The 24,156-nt window shown below is 48.0% G+C and overlaps 1 protein-coding gene across 1 annotated transcript in view; it reads right to left on the bottom strand.

The window, feature by feature from the left end:
- AIFM3 (apoptosis inducing factor mitochondria associated 3) overlaps positions 1-22,726 on the bottom strand; it is a 280,485-nt gene extending 257,759 nt beyond the window's left edge. Inside the window, exon 1 of the mRNA XM_059713630.1 lies at positions 22,554-22,726. The gene's annotated coding sequence lies outside the window, so the exon portion shown is untranslated. The remainder of the gene's footprint in view (positions 1-22,553) is intronic.
- Positions 22,727-24,156: the final 1,430 nt, after the last annotated feature.

Here is a 24,156-nt window from a genome sequence, read left to right as displayed (position 1 = left end):
AGTACCAGCCAAATGAGGGACTGCCTCCTGGCAAGGATTTAGATTCAGTTGAATTTCTGACGATAAGAAAAAAATTGCAGGAAATACATTTCTCAATCCGCTTGACACTTAGGCGATGGGCGGGGGGCAGGTAAGAGCGCCGGTGCCCCCACTACAAGCGCCAGCTAATTGCTATATGGATGTAAATACCAATTTTAAAAGTATCCATTTAACTATTTGTAATTACAATGGTTAAATGATTAATCACTATGGCAATCCCAGGGCAGGTAGAAGGGTGGGAGGAGGACAAAGGGAGAAGGTGGAACTAGTGACTAATTATTACCGAGCTGTGCATCACAGTGAGCAGCCTCCGGCTGGCCTGCCAACAGATTTTTTCCAGGCCATGGCAGGTCCTCAGCCCCACCCAGCCCATGCCCAGGTGGAAGCTGAACTGTGGCGTGTGTGGCCAGTCCTGCCACTCCCAGGCATGCATTGGGGCTGGAGCGGCATGGCTGCTGGACTCTACTTCCTGGCAGCCCTAGTGCTGGCTCCTTCTGCTTGCTGCAGCCACCAGGCCTGGCCCCACTGCTCAGGCACCCTGGTCCATCCCCTGCACCCACTGCCAGGGGTGGGACCCATGCAGACAGGTTGCTTTGCTGGGCAGCTGGAATGGGGCTGATGGGGAGTGGCATCTGGGATCAGGATGGGTGGACAGGGCTAGGATTGCAGGACTGTGACAATGCAGGGCTGGGGCAGAGCTGTGATCTGCTCCCCACACGCCCGTGACAGTCCCTGGTTCGGTGGGCAGGAGCATGTGGGAAACGGATCACACCTGTGCCCCAGATCGGACTGTCACTGCCCTGCAATCCCAGGGTCTCCATGGAGACCAGCCGGAACTCAGTCAGGGTGTGAGACCAAATGGACAGGATGGGGCCATGGGCCAGTGGGTAGCAGCACCCAGGAGCAGGATAGGTGGGCAGGGCTGGGTCTGGGATCTTGGGGAAGTGACAGCACAGGGGGCCAGGGCAGAGCCATGATCCACTGCCCACACACCCCTGTCCACAGAACCAGCATCTGTCACAGGTGTGCGGGGAGCAGATCGCAGCTGTCCCCAGGCACCAGCTTCACACTGTCATGGCCCTGCAATCCCAGCCTTGTTTCCACCCGCCTGTCCTGCTCCTGGATGCCACTCCCCACTCATCTGTGACCCTAGCCCAGCACAGAGCAAAATCATTTAGGGAGTTTTGGTGAGCTGTCAGAGGGAGAAAATGTGGGGGTGCTGACCCAGCCCAGGACAGCTGACCAAAACTCCCTAAGTGGCTCTTGGGCCCAAATAATTGCTTACTCTCCTAAACTCTGCAGATCCTGGTGCAACCACTTGTAGCATCCGTGCAGCCTGCCTTGAGCAGCCTTGACTCTGTGGTGGGAGGCAGGGGCCTGCCCAGAGCCTAGGGTGCTCATGGCAGGTGGCAAGGAGACTGCAAGCAGCTACACTGGGGTCTGCAGAGCCTAGCTATAGATACTAATCCCCCCTCCCTCTCCCCTCCTTCCTGCCTTCAGCTTGCCCTCCCACTGTCTGGTTCCCGCATACAACCATGTGGGGTTTGCAAACGTGGCAGTGAGGGAAGGATGGCACTGTTACTTGTCACCACTCCCTTGCTGCAAAATTTCCCAACCCATAGGGAGTCCCGAGACACAGATGCTTGCTCAGCAGCCAAATCCATGGCTCCGCAGACCAGATTTGGCCTGAAGGCTGGGGGTTGAGCACCCCTGCTTTAGGTATCTGTTGTTATCTCTATGTGTGCTTGCTCATTAACAAATTCTCTGCTTCATTAGAAAAATATGTAGCCTTGTCTCTCTCTAAACTGAAATGGTCAAATGTAAACTTATAAACTGGGGCAATAGCGGTGTGTTGAATAATATCACATACTATGTGTAAGTGCCAAAAACAGCAGTTATGTCGCTGGGTAAATATCACTTGAGCATGTAAAATGAAATAGGATTCCACCCTAAAATGCCACACACAATGTAGGAAGTGTGCTATCTCTACATTTCTTCAATGCACTTCAAAATTCAATTCTGTCCCCCCTTCCCAAAGGGTTGGCTACTGCATCTTCTGTGTGGACAGCAGCTCCATGCCCCTATACTTCAAGGGTGAGCAATTATTTGGGTCCAGGGACCACACAGGAGTTTTGATGAGCTGTCGCAGGTTGGGTCAGCACCCTGCTACCCCCCACCAGCACAACAATTCACCAAAGCTCCCTATGTGGGATGGGACCACAGGTGGGCGAGGAGCAATGTTCGGGAGCAGGACAGGCAATCCACTCCCTGCATGCCCCTGCCCTGTGGTGGGGGGTGGTGAGTGGGGGGGGGGACATGTGTGCATGTGTGTTGGGGCACCTGGGTGCTAGGTCTCAGGAGCTGGCTAAGGGTGAGGAGAGGGAGAGGGGTGCAAGTGCAGCAGAGCTTGCCCAGGTGGTGCTGTCCTCAGTACTCCACATGAGGCTGAACCCCACTGGCTCCCACTAGGGGCAGCTCACACTACACTCCCACGTGCCAGCCCTGCCCTAGCCAGTACACACAGCTTATCAGTTGGGCTGCTCCTAGTGTGTCAGCTCTCCTCACCTCCAATGGCAAATCCTCCTCCTGACCCTGCTGTGCCTCTCCAGGTAGGAGGGAAAGCTTCAGCCTGGTGGCTCATGCCCCAGTATGCAGGGCTCTGGCTCCAGCTCCCAACCACCTTCCACCCGCTCTGCCTGCCTGCAGGTGGCTGCCCATTGCACCAGGTGGGCAGAGCAGGTAGAAGGTAGCTGAACAGCATACACGGGGCTGCAGCTGCACCGGAAGCAGCCCTGCTAGAAGCTGTGCATGCTGGTCAGGGCTGGGGCCAGTGGGTGCTGGCAGGAGCACAGCGCTAGCTGCCCCATTCTGGGCTTGACCCCATGCGGAGTGCTGTGGGGACAGCTGAAACCTAGATCCCATCAATTGGTGGGCACCCCCCGCAGGCCAGATCCAGCCCATGGGCTGTATTTTGCCCACTGCTGCCCTTTCCCCTATTCCTTCACTTGTACTTCTCTCTCTGTCAACAGCTGGGGCTTCAGTTCTGGCCCCAGTCAGTCTCTGCTGAGCATTTGTCTATATCAGGCTGTCCAACTGGTGGCTCATGGGTCACATCTGGCACAGAAGGGGTTAACCTATTCCCCACCCCCATGCCCAGCTGCTGCTCACCCCTTCACTCCTACTGATCTGGCAGCTGGGTTCTCAAGGCTCCCTTTCCCTCCTCTAGCTTCCACTTCCTGCCCCCTGCTCCTGGAGGGTAGGGCATAGTCAGGCAGTGAAAGGGTGCAGCATATAGCAGGGGTATCTGGTACACCTACACTGCAAGAGAGGGCTGGCTTGCCCACACTGTACGCACAGCTAAAAGGGAGATTGTTCTGCTCGCACTGCCAGTGCAGTGGAGGAAAGCCAGCTTGCACCTAGTACCCATGACATTGAGATGAGCTGGGCTGCTCATGTGGTGACAGTGAGCTTTTGCTCACACTGCCAACATGGCCAGGAGGAAGCTCGACTGCCCATGTTGTCTGTACAGCAGAGGGGAGCCATCCTCAGGATGCATGGCCTAGGGGTCTGCAAGGTGCGTGTCTGTCCACTGCCTAGAAGTTGGACAGCCCTGGTCTAAACTGCAGAGCCTATATAACTAAATGTTTGCACTAGAATAGTGAAGAAGATCTGGCTTTGAAGCTTGGGCCTCCTGGGGGAGGAGTTGGAGAACAGGATTTTGCTGTCAGAATGGAGATTACTGCACAGCTTGGCTAATAGAGGAAGATACCCCACTGGAGTGTAAGCAGATGTTATCTTCAGCACAGAGGGAAATGCTCGTCTTGATTCTGTCCCCTTCAGTGACAAAAATAAGCCTTAATCCTAAATAATTCCTGTAAAATTATCCTTTGTCTAAAGTTCTTACTATTCACCTCTCTATCAGTTTTTTTCTGGACATAAACAATGATGTTTTAAGAGATACATGTCAACACAAAGCAGTAAGAAACCCTGCCCAGGGATTCTTCGTGTTAAAGAAAGCCAAAGAAAATTTATATGGACATTTAAAAGCGTATAAAAACTAATTTGGGAAGTTTCATCCTAAAATATTCATCCTATTTCAGGGATAGGATGAACAATGGAACCTTGACTGTGAAGGCATCTCTGGGGCCCCTATGGTATACAAGTACTGATATTGTCAATTTATTTGTGCAGCAGTAGAGCCACAGAACTAAGAGACCAGGTTTTGCTGAGTTTTTTCAAATCCACAATCCCAGTAAGATTCACCATTCTCCTCTGAACTGACAAGCAAATGAGGCACCCAAATGCCTCCTATTCATAGAACCCAGCAGATACAGTAGAACCTGGATCATTCATATCCTGGTGGTTCACAACTCACTCATTTTTTAAATGGATTGCCAAATGAAACGCAACCCACTCCACTGTTCACTGTGGTTTTACTTCAAACAACGCTACTGGTCTAATCCAGGGGTTCTCAAACTTTGTGAACCTTTTTTTTCCATAGCAAAATAAATGACTGCGTCTCCCCATAGTTTGCTAAAACAGTACAACAAATTGAAAATAGGCCTATATGCTACACAAAATAATAAATAAAAGTTGACGGGATTTGATCAGTAAAGATTAGTTTGATTTTCGTAAGTATTCATTGTTAAGTTCAAGAACAGTATCAATGGAAGCGGTTAAGTTAAAACTTCACTTAAACATTTTAGGAAACATGATACCAAAAAATGATAGGTTAGTTCAGTATAAAATCCATCAGTCCTACTTTAGCAGTGGAAGGGGTGTATTTGTTTCCTCACTGCACAAAGTAGCAGAATTTGGGATTGCAGCATAGAAAGGAAGAGCTGTAAGTCATCTTTGACAAAAAGCTGGGACCCACACTTTGTTCTGATTGCAATTAACACTGAGAAGTCTGACTCATGCAGGTAGCTGGAAGAAAAAAGGAGTGCTTTAAGAGCCCAGTGTGTTAACTCAGGAAATTCATATCCCACCAATAACCAACAGTCTGCAGCTGGCATTTGTGAAAATTTGTGCTGCAGTTCCTGGTTGCTTGACAAGTCAATATGGTGTCCTCAGAAGATGAGGAAAGCCTATCTGTGGGGATGGGTGTGACAGGGCAGTTGAAGTGCCTGCCACTTGAAGAGGCCAGGCAGGCTGCTGAGCCACCAGCAGGTGGGGGTCAGAGCTAATTGCAGTCAGCTGACTAGAGGGCTGCTAAGTGAAGCTAGACCTGACCAAAAGAGTCAGCTGATTGTAAGGGAGTCAACTGATGGGGGTGGGGTGGGGGGTGTAGCCAAGGTATAACCCAGACCCTGAGAGCAGAGAATAGTAAAATCACTCAGCAGGAAGGCTGCAGTTCCTGTAATGCAGTGAGGAGAACAACATCTGGAGGTTTGGGTAGGACCTAACAGGATGCAGGAGGTTCCTGGGACCCAGTGCAGGATACAGAGCCCGGAGAAGGGGACTGAGTACTTAAGGCCTGTGGAGAGGTCAGAGGAGCCCAGAGAGAGAGGGGCTGAGTGCCCGTGGCCTGCTGAGAGGAAGGATCAGGACAAGCCCAGAGAGAAGCTGTGTGCACAGGGGCTTTGTGAGAGGCCGGGAGGAGCCCAGATAAGGTAGGGGCTGCAGTAAGGAAGACCGACAGAGAGCTCTGAGCCCACCAAGAGAGGAAGAGAGAATTATGTATGGAGGGGCCCAAGTGGATGTACCCACAGAGGAGAGGACTAGCAGTTGAAAGACAGACCCTGGGAACCATGACTGACTTATGCTGGGGCCAGGAGGGGCTGAAGGGTGAGCAAACACACCATGAGAGGCAGCCAGGCCTGGAGGTAGGGCCAGGGCAAGGAGAGACTCAAAGATCCTTATAGGCCACAGCTGAGAGAGAGGGATCAGGAAGCATGCAGCCCAGGATGACAGTGGCTGGTAGGGGTCCGAGAGTGAGCTGGGGGCCAGGGAGACAGGACTTAGAAGAAGGTTGGAACTAGGGCCAGGGAGCCCAGTGGTTAGCAGCCTGGGAGGGGCATAGGATGTCTATGGGAGAGTCCAGAGAGGAATGAATAAGACAAGGAAAATTTGAATATTGGTCCTGGGTAAGACCTAAAACTGCACCCTGCTGGCATTGGTTGGTGTGGTGGGACTGCCTGTGGCAGGGCAGCCTCCATGAAATGCCACATATGGGCCACTCCAGGGAAAGGTAAGGATGGGGCACCAGAAAGCCTCAGCTCCCACTACCTTGTGGGTGACTCCATTGAAGGGGAAGGCTAGGGGGGGGGGACACTCCAACAGAAAAGCACTTGCCAGGGAGACCAGGACCATGTGGGTCCATAGGCTTAGTGAGGAGTCACGGAAGACCAGGACTGTGTGGGACCAGAGGCCCAGTGAGGGGCCAGGAAACAGGGTGTAGGACCAGAGGGGTCCAAGGCCATGAGTTGTGAGGCTCAGCGAGGAGTCTGAGACCTATAGTGAGGCCCAGTGGGTATACTGGGACTGGAAGGGCCCAGTGGCTTGGAGAAGGGCTGGGAATAGAGTGTAAGGCCAGATAGGTCCGAGGGCCTGGAGAGCAGCTGAAAAAGTACAGAGGAGCCAATACCCTACACAGAGGCCTGAGAGAGACCGAGGGGTCTGGCAACCAGAGAAGGGACACGAAAGAGACACAGGGGTCTGAGGGTCACAGTGGGGCTGAGAGAGGCTGAGGGGTCGGAAGGCCTAGAGAGAGGCTGCATCAGCAACTGGCAGAACATCTACAAGGATGTCATCTACAAGGCATAGGATATAGTGTAGGGTAGGTATGCAGCTGTGCAATTGGCTCATAAGTCCATGACTATAATCTGGGTAGTAGTTACAATAAGATCAGGGCAGCATCCCCTTATCATTATATTTCCAACAAGGCATGGCACGTGAGACAAGAAGGCAACCTAGGGGTGGAGTGGGCACGGTCACAGTTTCCAGGGGACATTGTCACACATCTGAGTTCCAGTGGTGGCCATAATCAGCCTAAAGGTGAATGGGTTTCTGATCCACTGACTGTATTTGGTTTTACCCACTTCAGGAAAGTATTCACAAAACTGCTCCTGCAGACCCACTCAGTGCTGTTAAACCCACTAAGGCAGCTGACATCCTGGATACCGTCAACTGACAGATCAGTGCACTGTTGCACAATGTCTTCCAGTGTTGAAAACGTGCAAACAGATTCCTGCTGCACACATGAAGACGGCAGTTCAAGTCCATTAATGAATGCTGCTATCCAGACAGTAGCAACAAACACATTTGCATCTCTGATGTGATGCATTCAAAGAATTCGGTTACTCAAATATGTCAGCCAGATACATCAACAAAGATACCCAACAAGTATCATTCAAATACTGTAGAAGGGAGTTACTACCATCAAAAAAAAATACAGACTTCATCACATAGTTCACATAGTTTTGTCAGTACCTCCTGGCCCCTGGACAGCCAATGGACTTCTGCGTATAGCAACAACTGTGTGAAGTTTGCCTCCATCTCTTTGCCAAAACTTGAATTAACTGGGCTATAAAGATTACAGTTTTTACTGCAACTGAAAAAATATTGCTGAGCTCCTCTGGCATCTTAGAAGCCAATGCCTGTCTGTGAATCATACAATGATTGCAGGTTGCTGTGGGGGCTACTTCTTGTACCATTCTCATAAGCCCGCTATGCTGTCCTGTCATAGACCATGCTCCATCACTGCAAATTCCAAAACAGCATCCCCAATCAAGCCCTGTGTCTTGCACAAAAGTATTAAAAACTTTTAGTATTAAAAACAAAAGTTTAAAAACCTCTTCACCAGTTGTTCTTGTGGACAGGATGGCAAAACAGAAATTCCTCCTTTAATTCTGTTGCTGCAGCAAACCAAATATACACCAGTAGCCGTGCAGCATTTGATATAGTGGTAGACTCATCTAGATGAATGGAAAAAGATAAGCCATGAAAAACACTTGCCAAGAGCTGCTCTTTTACATCAGGGGTCATCTCTGCAATACGGTGCGATCTGAAAGCTGGATCATATCTAGCTGTGATACTGCATTCTGTCCTATCATCATTGAGCACATATCCTTTTCAGCTGGAAGTAGTAGTTTCTCACCTATGTGAGCCTTGCCTGCTTTGGCAATGAGCAAAACCACACAGTAATAAGCCTCAGTAGCCTTCATGTTAACAGTACTGTATACTTTAACAACCTTAGAATCATAGAAAATTAGGGTTGGCAGGGACCTCAGGAGGTCATCTAGTCCAACCCCCTGCTCAAAGCAGGACCAGCTCCAACTAAATCATCCCAGCCAAAGCTTTGTCTAGCTGAGTTTTGAAGATCTCCAAGGATGGAGATTCCACCACCTCTCTGGATAACCAGTTCCAGTGTTTTTCTACCCTCCTAGTGAGAACATTCTTCCTAATATCTAACTAAACTTCCCTTGCTGCAACTTGAGACCATTGCTCCTTGTTCTCTCATCTGCCACCGCTGAGAACAGTCTAGCTCCATCCTCTTTTTAACCTCCCTTCAGATAGTTGAAGGCTGCTATTAAATCCCGCCTCAGCCTTCTCTTCTCTAGACTAAATGAGCCCCGTTTCCTTAGTCTTTCCTCATGAGTCATGTTCCCCAGCCCCCTCACCATTTTTGTTGCCCTCCACTGGACTTTCTCCAATTTGTCCACATCCTTTCTGTAGTGGGGTCCCAAAACTAAACCTCACCACTACTGAATAGAGGGGAATGTGGCCTCACCAGTACTGACTAGAGGGGAAAAATCACTTCCCTTGACCTATTGGCAACACTCCTACCAATACAGCCCAGTATGCCGTTAGCCATCTTGGCAACAAGGGCACACTGTTGGCTCATATTCAGCTTATTGTCCACTGTAACCCCTAGGTCCTTTTCTGCAGAGCTGCTGCCCAGTCAGTCAGCCCCCAGCCTGTACTGGTGCATGGGATTGTTCTATCCTAAGTGTACGACTTTGCTCTTGTCCTCGTTGAACCTCATGAGATTTCTTTTGGCCCAATCCTTCAATTAGTCTAGGTCATTCTGAATTTTAGTCCTCCCTCCAGTGTATCTACTACTCCCCCCAGCTTGGTTTCATCTGCAAACTTGCTGAGGATGCACTCTATGCCATCTTCCAGGTCACTGATGAAGACATTGAACAAAACCTGCCCCAGGACTGAGCCCTGGGGCATTCCATTTAATACCAGCTGCCAACTAGACATTGAGCCATTGATTGCTACTCTCCGAGGCTGACGATCCAGCCAGTTTTCTATCCACCTTGCAGTCTATTCATCCAGCCCATATTTCCTTAGCTTGCCTACGAGAAGGTTGTTGGAGACTGTATAAAAAGCCTTGCTAAAATCAAAGTACACCACATCCACTGGTCTTCCCGCATCCACAGAGCCAATCATCTCATCATAGAAGGCAGCCAAGTTGGTCAGACATGACTTGCCCTTGGTGAATCCATGCTGACTGTTCCTAATCAACTTTTTCTCCTCCAGGTGCTTAGAAATGGATTCCTTGAGGATCTGCTCCATGATTTTTCCAAGGACTGAGGTGAGTCTGACTGGTCTGTAGTTTCCTGGATCCTCCTTTTTCCCTTTCTTAAATATGGGCACTGTTTGTCCTTTTCCAGTCATCCAAGACCTCTCCCAATTGCCATGAGTTTTCAAAAATGATGGCCAGTGGTTCTGCAATCACATCAGCCAACTCCCTCAGCACCCTCAAATGCATCCCTTCTGGCCTCATGGACTTATGTATGTCCAGCTTTTTAAAATAGCCCCTAACCTGTTCTTTTCCCACCATTGGATGCTCACCTCCTTCCCAAACTGTGCTGCCAGGTGCAGTAGTCCGGGAGCTGACCTTGCCTATGAAGACTGAGGTGAAGAAGGCATTGAGCACTTTAGCCTTTTCTGCATCCTCTGTCACAAGGTTGCCTCCCCCATTCAGTAAAGGACCCACACTTTCCCTGATCCTCCTCTTGCTACCAACATACCTGTAGAAACCCTTCTTGTTACCCTTCACATCCCTTGCTAGCTGCAGTTTCAGCTGCACTTTGGCCTTCCTGACTTCATCTCTGCATGCCCAAGCAATGCTCTTATAGTCTTCCCTAGTTATTTGTCCAAGTTTCCACTTCTTATAAGCTTCCTTTTTGTGATTCAATTTACTGAAGAGTTCCCTGTGAAGCCAAGCTGGTCTTCTGCCATACTTGCTAGTCTTCCTGCACATTGGCATGGATTGTTCCTGCACTCTTCAGTAAGGCTTCTTTAAAGTGCACCCAGCTCTCCCCCTCAGACTGGCCTCCCAGGGGATCCTGCCCATCAGTTGAAGTCTGCTTTCCTGAAGTCCAGGGCCCTTATTCTGCTGCTCTCCACCCTTCCTTTCCTCAGAATCCTGAACTCTATCATCTCATCATAACTGCTGCCTAAGTTGTTGTGGAACTTGGGCAGCAGTTAAACTTTTTTTTGTCCTGTTAACTCATGGAGCTTCTGCTCAAAAAATCTACATGTTTAAATACTAATGTAGGGTCTTGTTTCAAGATGCCAGCATAGCTTGCAGGGCCACATACTGTTGTTTGCCAGTACTTTGGTTCATACAACACATTGAGGCCTCTGTGCATCGCTGGACCCACTTCATGTAAAACCAAGCTTTAAATAAGCAATGTCATATTTTTCAACCTTTGCTAGAACCTCTGCTGCTGTGCTGTCTTCAGCTTGGGTTGTATGCTTTTATCCCTTTGCAACAAAACATTCCATTTCTATGTAAGCTGTTTTTCACTAAGCGTGCTGCTGGGGTTTGTAAGTTTACTTATGAAAACAACACAACCTAGGTCTGACATGTCATCGTTGCTAAGCAACATTAGTACATTAAACACAAGTTTTTTGCATTATTTTGTTTTTAGCTATTTTAAAATATAATACATTAAAAAACATATCACTTTTTTTTTCAACTCATCCAACCTCTCTCCCCCACACCTCAAAAAGCCAGAGGTGGCCAAACCATGGCTCACAAGCTGCATGCAGCTGGCCAACACGGTACATGCAGCTCTCCCACATCTCCCAGGACTGCTGGCTTAGGTGCTGGGCTGCTAGGGGTGGGGCTGCAGTTCTGCTGCTTGCCCCAGGTCATGCTCCCCGCAGGGAAAGCCAGAGCAGCTCAATGCTGCAGCTGCAGCAGCAGCAGGGGGTGGTTATCTCCACTCTGGGTCACTCAGAGCACACACCCCCTGCCAGGCTCTTGGCTCCCAGGGTAAGTGACTCTGGCCACCCCTGCCAGCTGACTAGCACAAGGTACATACTTGTTGCACCTAAACTTCATTAGTGGTTTTGATTACAGCATCCCTAGAGTTCATATAAACATCAGCTTTACATCTGTGCGTGTCTGCTCCCAAAACTGATTTGAGCTTCACCAGTCGCATAGCACTGCATTACGAATATACCATATTTACCTAAATCCAAGAGGCCTTTTAATTTAGGATGACCATTTCCAAAAATTAGATTCCATACATGGAAAATCTATATTTTTTGCATGTATAGAATCTATTGATGGTTCATCTTAAATTCATCCCCCCACTACTGCAATGGGAAATGCTGCAGCAGACAGCAGAAGGTGGCAGGGGATGGAGGTGAGACAAGCAGCCTGACCCTTGCTCCTTGTCTGTCCCCACCCCACCCACCCCCGTCTCCCCAGTACCTATGCACCCTAGCACCTGCACCCTTGCTGCACCTGTGCCCCCTGTTCATCCCCCTCAACGCTTGCACCACCTGCCTGCATCTTTTCGCAGTGCCTCTGCCCCCTGCTGCCCATGTCCCCCTGAAGTGCCGGTGCCCACTCTATGCCTATCCCGTCCCCTGCACCCCTCCCACCTCCCCCCCTGTGCCTTTTCCCAGCTTGCCCTGTGCCACCTGTGCCCTCCCTTGCAGCCTCTGCTCCCCCACTCACCTCGACCTAGGTCAAAGCTAGGAAAGCTGACTTTGATAAACTTAGGAGACTTATTGGTAAGGCACTAAGGGACCATGACCCCAAGGGGAGGGGAGTTCAGGAAGAGTGGTTACTCCTTAAAGGAGCAATCCTAGATGCACACAAGCTAACGCTATTCCATCTCAGAGGAAAGACAGCAAAAGGGCACAGCAGCTCCCTTGGACCAGCAAGGAACTAGTGGACCTCCTGCATCTAAAAAGAAAGACCTACAAAGGATGGAGGACAGGATCTACCTCCAAGGAGGAATATTCCGCACTGGTCTGGAACTGCAGGGAGTGAACCAGGAAAGCCCAGGCTGCAACAGAACTCCAACTGGCTACTAGGATCAAGGACAATAAAAAAAGTCCTATTTTTAGATCTGTGGGGAGCCAGAGGAAAAGCAAGGGCAACACTGGACCCCTGCTAAACCAGATGGGACAACTGATGACCAATGCCCAGGAAAAAGGCAACCTACTAAATGGGTACTTTGCATCGGTCTTTCACCAGTCCCACGGGATGCCTCTGCCCATCACGGGACAGGGAGGCCCAAGTGAGGGAGATTCCTTACCCTCCATCAATGCTGACCTCGTGAAGGAACACCTTGAGAGGCTGGATACCTTCAAGTCAGCCGGCCCCGACACCCCAGGGTCCTCAAGGAGCTGGCGAGCATCATAGCTCAGCCACTGGCACAGATCTTTAAGAACTCCCGGTGCTCTGGTGTAGTGCCCGAAGACTGGAAGAAGGCCAATGTGGTGCCTATCTTCAAGAAAGGGAGGAAAGTGGATCTGGCAAACTACAGGCCCATCAACCTGACCTCTATTCTGGGGAAGGTCTTAGAAAAGATTATCAGAGGCCATTCTTAACAGATTGGCCAATGGCAACATCCTGAGGGATAGCCAGCATGGGTTTGTTGCGGGTAGGTCTTGCTTGACCAATCTTATTTCCTTTTATGACCAGGTGACCTATCACCTGGACAAGGGAGAGGAGATTGATGTCATATATTTTGACTTCAAAAAAGCCTTCAATCTGGTATCCCATGATCACCTCTTGGCAAAACCAGCCAACTATGGCCGTGGGTCCACCAGGATCCACTGGCTGGGGAATTGGCTCTGTGGTAGGATCCAGAGGATGGTGGTTGACGGAAGTCAATTGTCATAGTACTCTGTGACCAATGGGGTCCCCCAAGGCTCTGTCTTTGGACCTGTATTGTTCAACATCTTCATTAATGATGTGGACATTGGTGTCAGAAGCAAACTGGCCAAGTTTGCCAATGATACCAAACTCTGAGGCAAAGCATCCACACCTGAGGACAGGAGGGTGATCCAGAATGACCTCAACATGCTCAGGAAACGGGCAGATGAGAACCTGATGGTGTTTAATAGTGAAAAATGCAAGGCTCTCCACCTTGGGAGGAAAAACCTGCAGCATCCTTATAGGCTTGGCAGTGCTACGCTGGCTAGCACTACAGATGAAAGGGACTTGGGGGTCATCATTGACCACAGATGAACATGAGCCTTCAATGTGATGTTGCAACTAGGAAAGTGAGCAAAATGCTGGCTTGCATCCATAGATGCTTCTCAAGCAAATCCTAGGATGTCATTCTCCCCTTGTACTCGGCCTTGGTGAGGTCGCAGCTGGAGTACTGCGTCCAAGTTTTGGGCTCCACAATTCAAAAAGGATGTGGAGAAGCTTGAGAGTCCAGAGGAGAGCCACACGCATGATCAGAGGTCAGGAAAACAGACCTTATGACGACAGGCTGAGAGCTATGGGATTCTTCAGCCTGGAAAAGCGCAGGCTCAGGGGCAATCTGATGGCCACCTATAAGTTTATAAGGGATGACCACCAGTATCTAGGGGAACGTTTGTTCACCAGAGCGCCCCAAGGGATGACGAGGTCGAACAGTTATAAACTTCTGCAAGACCGTTTCAGGCTGGACATAAGGAAGAATTTCTTTACTGTCCAAGCTCCCAAGGTCTGGAATAGCCTGCCATCGGAGGTGGTTCAAGCACCTACTTTGAATGCCTTCAAGAGAAAATTGGATGCTTATCTTGCTGGGATTCTATGACCCCAGCTGACTTCCTGCCCCTGGGGTAGGGGGCTGGACTCAATGATCTTCCGAGGTCCCTTCCAGCCCTAATGTCTATGAAATCTATGAAAATTCCATTTGTATCAGCAATAATATTTGGGAGCTGGAAGTGTATCCTGCTTATTTGACTTTTGCACATGGTGCAAGTTTCTGCTGACAAACACATTAGATGTGCCCCTTGTGTTTGCAGTAATGGCATTTGGCATCATGGAAATGGCATGGTTTTTTTGCATCTGTGGCTCCCACCACAGTTAGCACTCAGAGATGGAGAATTTATTTTCTTGTGACCTCAGGGCGACTTCTTTTTGCATTGATTTGTGATAAGTCTCACTTGATATCACTTTTGTGGATGATGCTTGTATCTCCACTGGAGTGGGTGCAGCCTTGTGAGCAAAGAGCATTAGCCAGTGCAAAGTTTTGCTTCACAAGGAGTCTGCCTTGCAGGGCTTCATCTTGAGCCCTACATGCAAGTCACTCCCTCCAATAGAGACTCAAAACTTGTACCAAAATTACAGTTCTCAGACAGACTATGCAACTGAATTATGTATGTTGCCATCCAGCAGTTGATTTCACTTGTCTTACTGTTTGAAACTGGAGTTGGTGTGAAATTATAATTTTTTTTAATACTGCGAGGATTGCATTATAGGGCTTGTCCCAAATATGGCCAGGGACGCAAGTACATAAACAAATGTCAAAAGCCTGTGAATGGTTAACAGTCAGGAGCAGTCTGGTTAGCCTCCATAATCTAACTTGTATCTAGAGAGTACAAGCCAGTCTGTGTAGGTATCCCAGGGCAACAACCTGGCCCATGTCAAACACTTCCATGCAACCTGTGATTGTTATAGTGAAAATCAGCCTGCACCCCTATCGGCAGGACTCCTTGCTGAGCTCCTTTGTAGCATGTGGCACTTACAGTTCAGGATGAAGCACTGAAAGCCTCTCGCTCACTGCAATCCCACCCTCATTGCCAGTTTAATGCATTACAGGAGTTTGGCCCAGGGAGAGCAGACAGGGAGCCCATCTTTACTATACAGACAAAGGCTTAACAGAATGCTTCCAAATAAAACAGCAAGCAGCAGCAGGAGGCAAGCACTGTGGAGATTAGTACTACTTACTGGCCAGCGTGCATAACAGTTATACATAATACCATATTTTCTAGCATGCAACATGCACCTTTTTCCTAAATCCAGCCCTCCCAAAAATCAGGATGCATGTATTAAATTGGGATTATCTGCCTAGGACTGAAGCACCTTGCTTTGCTCCCTGCTCCACAGTGCAGTAGCTACTACATTGCTCTTCTGGTAGCTGAGGAAGTTAATTGACTGATAGATTGTTGTTGTTCACTCTAGAGGTGTTAACGATCATCTTTCCTTTTTAATATTGTTGATAGTCCACTAATAAATTCCCCCACGATGCACAGCATGTTGGCTTTGTCAACAACGTGAAAATATCATCCCTACAGAAAAAGATCTACACTGCAGTGACACTTGAAGGTGTTCCACGTGTCATGGAGATAGACTCAGGACCCCAGTTTGCCTCAATTTCAGAAAAGGCATACAAATTGCTACAGACTTGAAACTGTTCTCCTTTTGACCCATCCAAAGCAAGACTTGTTGACTTAACGTTTACCTTTACAGTAAATGGGCAGCTGACTTAAGTCAGTGTCCACTACAGGAAGGACTGAGGGATCTTCCACCTCATAAATGTCAAAAGACAGCGAGCAAGCCTGCTTGGTGGAGAACTGCTCAAGCCACTGAGCATAAAGTTAACAGGAATTCACGGGGTTGCAACCGACACAATGGTCACATTGGCATAAAGATTTGGTTGGCCTGTTCCAAGGCCAAATATCCTTCACTGTTGTTGATTCCTTTTCTAAGTGGCTAGAAGTTGTTCCAGTTGTATCAGACAGCATAATCCACTGCCCGGTAATAGTGGGCAATTCACTTCTGAAGAGTTCAAGAAATTCATAGAGAATATCGCATCCATCATAATATAGCTACACCTGTTCTACCCATTGCCCAGGCTGAGTAGATCATCCAAACTACTAAAATTTCATTGACATGGATCACTGAGGGTGACTGGAACCTCTGATTAGTCATCATTTACTACAACAGCATATAACTATCTAGAGCTAACAATGAACTGCTGACTGAAGACTTATTTGTACTGGCTATGCCTAGACATAGTAGGGGAACAGTGGAAAAACCCCTAGTCATACCCAGTTCACTCTCCCTTTCAGCATCCAATCTCTGCCATTGTGTGATGCAGGATACTGGGAAAGATGGACCTATGGTCAGACTAGTGGCAATTCTTATGTTCTATATCGCTCATTTAGTTTAATCAGGTGCAAATCTATGCTGCTTCCTGCCTGACTTCAGACTAACACAGCTAACTTCCTCTCTACGACACTTCATGGACAAGTTGACCAGATGCGAGATCAAGTTCCATATGATGTGCCATCTACCAATCCAGAAGACATTGTGCTGCCAGCAGAATTGGTTCTTATGACTGCATAAGCTGTTTTACCAGACCTGTCAAATACTCCAGCTGTTGAAGTGACTCAAGTAGAGCCAAAAGAGCCCAGTGACATTTCTAGCAAGCCAACTCCAACCTCTCAACTGAGTTGTTTGCAGTCTCTGCAGACCTCCGCCTCTGTCGCACTTCACGGGTCCCCTCCACAATGAATGGGCTCCTGTAACAGGGGGCCTGCTCGGGGCCGATTACTGTGGCCCACCCACCTGTTCTTGGGCCAACCACCCACCTTCTTGCCTGCCATGCCTTGATGTTAATTGATTAATTAATAGATGTCAATTAAGCAGGAGGCTGCCCATTTTGCTGCTCCAATGCCAGGGGGTGCTCTCTGCAGCTCCTTTCCTCCCCTACACCACAGCCCAAGCCTCACAGATGGCATCTAGGTGTTCTTGTTATCACTGGCCCCCCACACTGGGCCCCAGAATCCTCCTAACAGGACCCCTCCACAATCCCTCCATGAAGGCAGCCTACCCCGCCTTCATTCAGGTTACCTAGCTCCCTGAAACTATTTTCCCCTCTCGGGTGTTGTCCCCCCGGGACCTTTGGCTACCAGCCCTGGCCCACCTCCAGGCCAGTCAGGACCCCAGGCCCCGGCTCTTGGGCATCCCTCACGGTGGGTCCCTGGCCCTTTTGACCGTCCTGGTCCTAGCCCCAGCATGGGCCATGCGAGGGTACTCTTTCGATCAGGTTGAGTCCCTAGCCTTTCTCCCTCTCCTGGGGTCTGCCCTCTGGGCCCTACAAACACAGGGGTTACCCACCCGGTGGTGGGGGCAAGGGGTTAAGGCACCCCGACCCGCCTTTCACCAGGGTGGTAACTGGCCTGGCATTTCCTGGGGGCTCCCACGCCAATGAGAGCCCCACCAGGCCACCCACTCCCTGCAGGGTGCAGTTTTAGGTCGTGCCCAGGACCAGGAGTCTCCTGACCATCCCCTACAGCTCCTCCCTGACCTCCAGATGTAGATCTGCAGCCCTCCAGGCAGGTGATGTTGTTGCCTGGCCTCCAGCAGCCGAACTACCCTGTTTATATAGACAGCCCCTGACTCAAAATGGCTGCCCTCATCAGGCACCTGGTGGCTGCCAGCTCCAGGCCCTTAAAGTGACAGGCACACACAGTGCCCTGCCACAGCTCCCAATATGCCACACAAGCTGCTGCTCCCTGTTACTTTACCCCAGGAACCCTCAATGTACCACACAATCCCAGCGCACCACATGGGCCCTTAACACCCACACAAATCCACTCTCCATTGCACTGCATGGGCCCCCAACATGCCACATGAAATTCTCCTGCCATACCATATGACCCCCTGATGCATTCATTGTGTAAGCCACCCCTGCTGCACAAGGATACACATCCTGTGTGCATGATCACACCATACAGTGAAACCCTCTCTCCCATCACATAACACCTTCATCCCCCCACCACACAGTGGGCAATTCCTGCTGCACTGCACCAGCACAGATGTTGCATGGATTCCCCATATCCCTCCAAGTCTCCCCAGCTATGGGGAACTATGTGCCATGCCATCCTTCTCCCAAGGGTGGGGATAGGCAGAAGCTGGAAAAGGAGGGGGAGCTTGGGGACCCCAGAGGAAACAGACAAAAGCAAAACAGAAGGAGCAATGCCTTGACCAATGCCTAGGGCGGGGGTGGGCAATTATTTTGGGTGGAAGGCTGCTTACTGAGTTTTGGCAAGCCATCGAGGGCTGCATGACAGGCAGCCAGGGGCAGATAAATATTAATTTTTAAAAAATTTTAGGGGCCCCACGGGCCAGATAGAATGGTCTAGTGGCCCACATCCGGCCCATGGGTCACATTTTGCCCACCCCTGGCCTAGGGGCTGCAGTTTAAGCCCTTTGGGGTCGCACACAGTCTACAGGCTCCCATCTGATAGCCATCTATTAAATCTTGTTAGTACAATAAAGCCGATTGCCCTGTTGCTCCATGTCTGATCTCACTGGGACAAAAAACCCCTGAAATGCACTGAATACTCTTTGTGGAGAAGAGGGTAACAAACAGGTTTAGAGACAGCCACAGTCCCATTTGAGAGAAAGGAATCTGGCTTGTAAGGGACAGTAAGGGCATGTGTGAGGCAAGGAAATAGATGTCACTGGATAGGGATGGTAGAGAGAACTGCTGTGTTTTATAGAGGTATTACATGGGGGTTGAGAAATGAGGTTACTTGGGGGTGGGATGAAAGGGCAGTTTCCTTGGTCAGAGGTAGGGGAGTGGGACAGGGTGGGTTGGGCTGGATTATTTTGGAATTTGTTGGAGGCTTTTTCCTGAGCAAGGTGGGAGGGAGTTTGTTCTTGTTTTAGTATTTTATTCTGTTTCTGTTCTTCTTCTCTCTTACTGTAAATTTCCCTGAGCCTTTTTTTGAAGTCTGGTATATAAGTCAAAAAATAAATAAATACTTTAGACGCAGTGGAGGTGCAGAAATTGTAGATGTAAAAAAACAGGAGGTTAAAAGTTTGCTGCTGGTCAGGCTCCAGTGTCTGCTGTCAGGTGACATCTGAACAGACTGCAGAAAAGAGGAGTCAAGGGAAGTCTCAACAATGGGCTTTGGAGTTCTGTTTTGCTGCAGTCAGGCTGTATCTGAGCTACAGACTACATCTGCAGCTAGACTATATCTAAGCTAAGTATCTGCACTAAATTGTTTGCAGCTACTTTGGGTACATCCTCACTATAATGGCAGCGTGGACATTTTAGGATTATATTAGCCTTTTTATAGGCATGGCACACTGATGGCCCCACAGTCCTCCTGTGGTGGACTAATATACCCAGTCTTTTCCTCCTCCAACCTAAGTCACAGCTTATAGCAGCAATTCTTGTAACAAGGCCTTAAGTGCATGAATTTGTATATTTGAATTTCATTTCATGTCTTACTCCAGCCCTGCTAGAACTCCAGCTGATGATGGTCAGAGCCAGACCTTTAGCTGTGTGGATGGAGAGCAATGAGGACTGTTGGCTAGGAAGAACCAGCCTTACTGGGAGGCTTGAGACAAAAGGCAGCCTTACTGACACAGCCTTACTGGGAGGCTTGAGACAAAAGGCAGAGACAAAGGGTGATGCCTAGGTGAGGGGCCTGATCAACCAGCAGGATAGCACTGTTGTCCTCAGTGATCAAGAAAGGAACAAGAGAGGAGGACTAGGAGCTCTGTTCTGGCCTTGTGTCATGTCATGATGTGGGTGAACAGATGTGGGATCACTTGCAGATCAAGACACTGACTCGGATTTTCATAGATAAGTAGAATTCAAAGTCTAACCAGGTCAGGAAGCCAATCCAGGAGCAAAGTCCGGGGACACACCGAGTCAAGAAGCTAAGAGATCAGACAGAGAACTAAATCCAGGAATGGACTGAGTCAAGAAGCTGGAAGATCAGACAGAGAACGAAGATAAGCAGAAAGCCAGGGGACATACACAAGCAGTCCTGAGCCAGGTTGCCCTACTGCCCAGACACTTCCTGCTCTGTGTCAGGGGGTTTATATGTGGGAAATAGAGTGTCAGCTCACCCTAGCCAACCACTCCAACAACAGGGAGCAGTCTGCGGGTTAGGTCCTACTAGAGGCTTCACACTGGCTTTGACCAGCCTGGGTGGGCTATTCATGGGGTGACAAGCCAAGTTCCCATGTTCAAGACTGCAGCCTGATGCTTGGATGTTCAAGAGGGGATATCAAAGAGAAACTAAGATTTAAGTTTGGAGAGGAGTTCAGAATAGAAGTAGATCTGTGAGTCACTAACAGACGTGATAAATGGCTGTGCTTGCCAACAGGCTATAATTTTTGGTGCCACTGGAAATGGAAGCAAAAACATTGAAGTGTGTTGTGATGAAGTGATGAGAATCATCATGAAATGCAGGAGACTTCTCAAACCCATGATTTCCTTGCTGTTAAGGTTTGAATAAGGTGCATCTCGAAGCACCATATCAGCCACTAAGTTTCTGCTTGTGTCTAATATTTAGTTACTAAGCTGCTTCCATATAATGTGTCCAGAAGGTTTTAAGAATCACCAGGAATTCTTTTAAAGATAGCAGTTAGCTGGGATTGTTTTAACTGTTACTTGAGCAGTTTAACCTGGAGAGTATAAAGGCTCATTCAGCAGGGTTTTCAATGCCACAGGTTTAATATGTTCTTTGCAAGTTATTAAAAGTTTTGAAATTGACATTGATCTGTTTAATTATTAATCTCAAAGGCGCATCAATAAACAAGGAACCACTGACAAGTTTCATGAGTGCCAGACTGCACAGTGTAGAACTGAAGCACTTTGCAACAAACAAAATAGTGAGAATTGAATTGTAACTTTGAGATATTCATTATTTTTAAATCATCATCTTGCTCTCTAAAATTTAGAATTTCATTATTGCACAGGAAAAGGATATTTCTGTTACTGAGTCTGCAGGCTCATGTAACAGATGAATTTAACATATTTAAGTCATATTCCATTTGATGGCAATGTGATTTCTGTAGCCCTAGCTGCATTTTAAATCAGGTATTTAAAAAACAAACAAACAAACAAAAAACACCAAACAAAAAAAAACAGGGTAATAATTCTGGGTCATACCAACACTGAATAACAGGGAAGTCAGTTAGAACTGGAAGGCATACGGAATGAACATGTATACTGTATTCATGTATGTATGTTAGAAAGGGACACAAACTGTTTTGCCAATACTATTTAAATAGTGTCCATCCTTCTCACATTGGCAAATGAGATTATTCTCATCTCTCAGGTTAGACAGTTTAAAGTAACTGATCACTGTCATGCAAGATTAGTTCAGAACTTGAGATAAAGCCCAGCAAGGCTTGTTATCATAGAAGTAAGGCTGGAAGGGACCTCAAGAACTCATCTAGTTCAACCCAGGATCAAACTTCTTATTAGCACACACCCATGATATTTAGATTTAAAACGCAGAAGAATATTCCCACCTGGAACTCTGTTTTGGGCCCATTTGCAGAAGTTAGGTCAAAATTTTGGGCTCCTACAGCTAGAATTTTTAGACACACAAAGAAATAGGAACCAAAATCCCACTGAAAGTCACTGGGAACTTTGTGCCCAGCTCCTACATTTGAAAACTGCAGTCTCAATTCATGGTCAGGCACCTAGAAAAAACTGACCAGATTTCCACATTTATTTGTTTATTGGAGACAAACTGATTCACCATTTATTTATCATGTTAATGAGGTTTTGAATTGGGGACAAACTGAAGCTGAACGGAAAACATCTCTAGCACATCAGGCTGAAATCCAATATTGCCATTTTGTGCTGCTCATTCTGAAATCTGTGCTGGCAATAATAAAGCCCTTTGCAGCATGAGAACTGCAGTCTCAGTGTTAAATTAGATGAGACAGAGTGAGCTTGCATTCCTTTCTTAGGCTTTAAATTTTAAATTTGAGAAAATATTAAGTAGGATGATGTTACAGACAGTCTATTATTCATATACCCAAAATTATGCTACCAAAGCAATATAAGCAGTACAAAAAAAAAAAAAATTTAAAAAAAATCAACATATCTATACTGTATAAGCTATAAATCACCAAAATGTGAGAAAAACAGTCTTGTTTGCTTTTGTACAAATAGAAACTTATTCATTTGCTGCTCATAAAACAAAAAATGCATGATCCAAAGTGACTGCTTACCTAAAGAGAAAGACTGAAATCACCCTTAGCCTAAAGCAGAGGGTGATAAGAGAGACTCTGAGTCCTTCCAAGCAGCAAGATGCTGTACTTTGCAGGCATTTGCATTGTATTCCAGGGCAGTATTTAGAAAAGACCAGAAACGAGCTGGTAAGTGTGTAATGCAGCTCATCCTAGGTTTGCAGCAGGGAGTACAGCCAGTTTTCTTGGGCTGCACGCAGTATTGATAAAGTAGCTCAGAAAAGCAGCAAGACAAGAATTTCCCCCATTCCTCCCCCGCCCGTTTCCCTTGAGTTACCCATGCTGCTGCTGCAGCCCTTACCTTTATAGACGCTCTTGATTATTGAAGAACTTCATGCACATTTCTAAAGACTTCGCTGCGTAAGTCCCTGAGGGTGACAGAAGGCCTTTTGGCTGTGATGTCAGAGTTAAGAATGCCATTGAATGTCTCTTAACTGCTTCAGTGCTGTCACATACTTGTTTGCCATGTGCAACGTCCTTTTCTGCGAATGAGTTGCTTTATTGCATTTTTTATTACTGAGAAGTACTAGAGAGATGCAGGGAGTGTGAAATCATTCATGCAAAATGAAAGGGGTGCTATGGGAATGGAATTTCATTTATATCTGAGCTGCAGTGGTCTACAGTGCAAGATAGACAATTCACATGGGGTACAAGCATAGAGAGGGCACAGTGCACCATTCATGTGGGGTGCTGTACATTCATTTAGATATGGGGCTGCAATAGGTCTGCTTACCATTTATGGCTTTCATAGGTACTGTTGGTATGGGATACTATTTGTGTGGGCTATTGGGAGGGAGTGTGGCATACCATTCATACAGGATCCAAGACAGTGCAGTGATACGGTGTTTCACTCACTAGGAGCAGAAAGAATCATATGCAATTCATATAGAGTAGAGTAATGCGACACTGGTCAGGCTGCAGTTGGAGTACTGCATCCAGTTCTGGGCGCCACACTTCAGGAGGGATGTGGCCAGCATTGAGAGGGTCCAGAGGAGGGCCACTCGCATGGTCAGGGGGCAGCAGGGCAGGCCCTACGAGGAGAGGCTATGGGACCTGAACCTGTTCAGCCTCCACAAGACAAGGCTGAGAGGAGATCTGGTGGCCATCTATAAACTTACTGGGGGGAAACCAGCGGGGAATGGGAGAGGCCCTGTTCCCCCCAAGCACTACCTGGAGTAATTAGGAATAATGGCCACAAGTTAATTGAGAGTAGGTTCAGGCTAGACATCAGGAGGCACTACTTCAGTCAGGGCGGCTAGGATCTGGAACCAACTTCCAAGGGAAGTGGTGCTCGCTTCTGCCCGGGGGGGGGGTCTTCAAAAGGAGGCTAGATAATCACATAGCTGGGGTCATTTGATCCCAGTACTCTTTCCTGCCCATGGCAGGGGGTCGGACTTGATGATCTGCTCAGGTCCCTTCCAACCCTACCAACTATGAAACTATGAAATGTGGTATACCATTTTTTCAGGGTTGCAGGGCAGCAGGCGATATGATATACCATTCATGTGGGGTCCAAGAGTGTGCACTGGCTTTCTATACCATTCATTTGGAATGTAGGGGAGCCCAAGGGATACCATATAGACCATGTATACAATTCACGTGGAGTGCAATCCCTTATATTTTTATTTCCCCCTGTTTATAGGATTGTTGGAAAGTATGGCTGAAAAGGGCCTCACAAGGTGATTTAGTCCAGCCCTCTGCTCAAAGGCAGGACTAAGCCATCCCAGCCGAGTGCTGTCCAACTTGCTCTTGAAAATTTCCAAGGATGGAGATGCCACAATTTCTCTAGGTAGCATGCTCCAATGCTTGACCACCTTCATAATCATAACATTCTTCCTAATCTTCAACCTAAATTTCTTCTGCTATAGCTTGAGGCCACTGGACATTTTTATGTGTGTTCAGGG

The sequence above is a fragment of the Alligator mississippiensis genome, chromosome 10, assembly GCF_030867095.1.
Source record: "Alligator mississippiensis isolate rAllMis1 chromosome 10, rAllMis1, whole genome shotgun sequence".
Taxonomy (NCBI): domain Eukaryota; kingdom Metazoa; phylum Chordata; order Crocodylia; family Alligatoridae; genus Alligator; species Alligator mississippiensis.
This window is presented reverse-complemented; position numbering and strand designations above follow the sequence as displayed.